Here is a 4,764-nt window from a genome sequence, read left to right as displayed (position 1 = left end):
CGATTCCAGTTGCTACTGATTTTAAATAATAAATAAAGTATTTTAGACTTTATAAACTGTTCGGGAAACTCATATTTCCTGTAGAACTCAGAAACCTCTTTTATAATCTTTAAAAAAGACCGAAATACCCCTACAGGGCATAATATGAACTTAAACTCGTTACAGGCATTATGGAAGGTATCCTACTGATACCACAACCTCTTTAAAGCATGTTGACTTAGGAAAACAGTGTAGGACTCTTACGGTTACCCGTTGCGCCTTTTGCACGCACGGTTCGGCTTATGTGACTAGTTTACCTAAATTAGCCGAAACGGGTCAAACCATATTGTTTTGACCCCAAAATCCAGAGTATGATTATTATACCCATATAAAACAAGTCTTCAAACTTGTTGGGTCAAAATCACACTCCATTCACGGTTTCCGCCTTTCACGCGATTAAACCGTAACTATCCATTGAAACTGACCGGTCTAAGCTACGGCTAAATTAAAGACCCGTTAGGATTCTAATAGGTTAATTTAAACCTTCGTTCCAGAATAGGGGACCGGTAAAAGCTATCTGCAATTTATTTCAATTAAGGAATTATACTTGCAAAGGTAAATACTTTTAACTTATTTTCCGTTATACGGGATTGGGTTACGGTATTTAAAATACCGCTTGGTCGGGCAATTGACCCCAACTCATTAGTAGTTGGGTATTATCAATGTGACCCGTTTAAAAACTTGTTTTGTTGGCTTTACGCCTTTGGGGGCTTAATGACCATGTCCCGGATATCCTTGGCAGCATTTACGAATGGCCACGACCTCGACATCCGGGTGTAGGCGTACACCCGACATTATGTCCATGACTATAAAAGTGCAGCCGTTGGTTACCCGCCACGGTTTTATGCTATGTGGCATGTCTATTAAATTTTAACCCGGCACGACCCGGGCGACCGAACGCATAGTAACATGTAATTCTTTACAAGATTTAATTATAAATTATCCCAAGTTATAAAGAGTTTGTGCCTTGAGCATTTAAACCAATTTTATTAAACATTTTACAAAAGTGTCTGTTGAATGTATTTACCAGTGTAAACTGACGTATTTTCCCCAAAAAGACTAAATGCAGGTACTATGCGAAATTGGCTGGGATTTCTCCTTAGCATCATTAGAAGTCTCGCAAGCTTAAGATGCCTGAAGTCTGTTGAACAATACTTTTATTATTATTATTTGATCCCATGTGGATTTTATTTCAACAATGGTGATACTTTGATATTATACTTAACGTTGAAATATATTATCTTTATGCTTCCGCTGTGCATTCATATATTGTGTGGTTTGACTATATTGTTGCCAACTACGTCACGGTAATCCCCCACCGGGCCCACCGGTGAGACACGTGGAAATCGGGGTGTGACAGGTTGGTATCAGAGCCAACACTGAGTGAATTAAACACTAACCTTTGTGTTTAATCTCAGTTACACAATTGCACATACTTGAGTCTAGACAAGAACATAGGACAAATTCGAATTGTTATTCCAGTTTGTCTTTTTATTGTTTATTGTTATTTAAAGTTTTGAAAGCAGGAATATGCCACCTGCAATCAGACGAGGAAGAGGAGGAAGAGGTAGAGGAACGATCATTACTCAAAATGATCACGAGGCTGGACCTTCGAACATGCGAGCTCCTTCCAGTACAAGAAGTGAGGAACCACAGAGACGAAGAAGAAACCTCTTTGAACCTGCGAGACATTCTACCTCGCATAGCTCAACACCCTCATACCGTCATTCGTTTGGACCAGATTCGGAAAATAATCCCAATAACCCTCAACCATCCTTTATACCTCTACAGCGATCTGCTTCGCACCGATCTTATGACGATCCTTCACCTTTCTTCGTAGGACAGTTTAACCCGGCGGATTATGTCCAAGAGCCAATAGGGTATAACCCTTTAGGACCATAGGATCACTTTTCTGAAGACAATGCAGTGGATATGGACGAGGATGCAGATCCCGTCGAGCCTGCAAGGGGTACTCCCAACCATCCGATCGAGATTTCTGATGGGTCATCCTTCCATGGAACACCCTATCAAGGTCCCGATAGTTACCAGGCGAGGTTTGACCAATGTAATTGGTACTTTACACCTTCACATCATTACTCGCCTCATGATCAACAGCAACAACAAGATCCTTCTGAGGATTCGCGGTTTGTGGCAGTTACGCCACCACCACCGCACGGATGTCTACCCGAGGAGGGGAATTCCATTTCAGCACCCCTCGCCACTCGAGTGCTAGTCACTTTCCGTCAGTACCTGAAGAAGAACCACAATTAGGGGAACCTTCTGGTCACCCTGCAGAGGTGAATTCTGCACCAGTTGCACCACCTCCTCCACCCTTCGGATATGACAATCCGATACCAGCATACGGCGCTTCCACGGCGTACAATCCGTTTGAGCAGCCGACTCACACGCACTATAACTATAACTATGATGCCGATCCATATGTGGTAGCGGCTAATTATAATGCGCTTCATGGAACCTCTTGGAGACCAGATTACTCAGCTCATGGGTATCCAATACCCCCTAGACCTCCGGTTCAGCAACCGTCGCAACAGCCACGTTTTTCTCCACCGGAGCAAGAAGAAATACTCCACCGCTTAAACCGGGTGGAACGAGACTTCGAACAAGAACGTAAGAGTAATCGCGGATTTCTCAAAGGCTTAGCAAACCTACTGAAGGGAAGGAAGAAACGAGACCATTAGTCTCCTTATGTAATGTTGTATTTGCAATTTAGTCCCTGCGTGGACATTTATCGTATTTCAGTCCCTACGTGGACTTATCTTTTAGTCCCTATGAGGACATCTATCTTGTATTTGGTCCCTGCGTGGATGTGTTTTTCTATGAGCCTCTGCGTAGGTATTTATTTATTTAAAAGTCCCGTTTAGGGCAGCGTGTAATCATATTTGAAATTTATGGAATGTTATGTTATAAATTTCATTTTTGTTATTATTATATATGAAATAAATCGAATATCATTCCTTTTAAATTTAAATCTGCCTAAATAAAGAATCTTAAGAGTGAAACCTAGCCAGGTGTCTTTATAAGATCCGGCCAAGATGGTAAGACCTGATTAAAAGATTCAGATTCCCAGTTAACCTCTGTAATCATGTTAACGTTCATGGCAGATGTGATTCGTTAAAATCGCAGGCGTCATTCTGGTATAAGAATCCTCCTAAGGATTTCAAAGCCCGAATAAATGATTAATAAATCATGGGTTAAATCATCAATAAAGATGATCACTTATTAAAACATCCATTAGTGATGTCGTGCCTACGGGCCAAACTTATTAAAACATCCATTAGTGATGTCGTGCCTACGGGCCAAACTTATAAACATCCATTAGTGATGTAGTGCCTACGGGCCGAATTATTAAGCATCCATTAGTGATGTAGTGCCTATGGGCCATAATTATGGTCATATAAGACAAAAGACAGTGGTGGTCTATAACTCCCTGTCAGAAAGGGTAAAAGGACTACGGTTCAAACCTTCGTACCTTGATTCTCTGTAATCTCGGTTAATATTATAAAAATGTCCTCGTGACTAGGCTTTTGTGCCAATAACAATATTGTTTGTAATTAGGATAAGTTATATTCAAATCCTAAATAAAAGTGAGTAACAAATTAACCAGATATGGTCTCTGTTTACCATGGTTAATGAATTGCCATAAAAGACAATTCCATAATAAACTCCTAAATAAAATTTTTGTTATCTTCTGTAACAGATTCAAGTTACCATGGCTGATCCTAATGGGGAAAATAGCCACTCGAAAGAAGACGAATATGATAACGCCCAGGTCCATTTGACGGGCGCAGAACTGAAAGCTCTTGTCGACAATGCTGTTAAGGCAGCCCTGGATCGACAATACGAGGAGTATACTGAATCTCGGAGCAGAACCATATCCAAACCACACTCAAAGCCAAAAACCCACTCAAAATCTCACAGCAAACCACCGTCCAAGCCTAAAAGGGACGATGATAATCACTCGTCCAATGAAAACAGTGTCCGTCAAGAAAGAGTGTATACCGATGCATCTCGCGCCAGAGGCTGCACCTACAAGTACTTTGTATCATGCAAACCCCGAGACTTCACTGGGGAGAAAGGAGTGGTCGATTGTATGACGTGGCTTGACGAGATGGACACCGTGGTGGACATCAGCGGCTGTGCAGAAAGAGATGTGGTAAAGTATGTGTCACAATCATTCAAGGGCGAGGCCCTGGCTTGGTGGAGGTCGTTGGTTCAGGCCTCGGGAAAGGCTGTTCTATACAGCATGACATGGGAGGAATTCATTTCTCTCATCAAAGAGAATTACTGCCCTCAACATGAGGTGGAAAAGATAGAATCCGATTTTCTATCATTGGTTATGACAAACCTTGATTGTCAAGCTTACCTAACAAGCTTCAACACGATGTCCCGGTTGGTTCCGTATCTGGTAACCCCGGAGCCGAAGAGAATAGCTCGTTTTATCGGTGGGTTAGCCCCCGAGATAAAGGCAAGCGTAAAGGCCTCTCGGCCAGCGACCTTTAGATCTGTAGCCGACATATCTTTGTCCCTTACTCTTGATGCGGTCCGACAAAGATCGCTGAGGAACAAAGAGGCTGAAAAGAGAAAGCGTGAAGATGATACTTCACGGAGGTCGGGCAAGAAGCACCGTGGAAACGGTGATAACAAGAGAGGGTCGGAATCAAGGAAGGATGGGCAACAGTCTGGTGAGAAGCCCAAGTGCAAGAA

This window comes from Helianthus annuus, chromosome 16, assembly GCF_002127325.2.
Source record: "Helianthus annuus cultivar XRQ/B chromosome 16, HanXRQr2.0-SUNRISE, whole genome shotgun sequence".
Classification (NCBI taxonomy): Eukaryota; Viridiplantae; Streptophyta; class Magnoliopsida; order Asterales; family Asteraceae; genus Helianthus; species Helianthus annuus.
The sequence above is the reverse complement of the archived record's forward strand: the minus strand, read 5'-3'. Positions refer to the sequence as shown.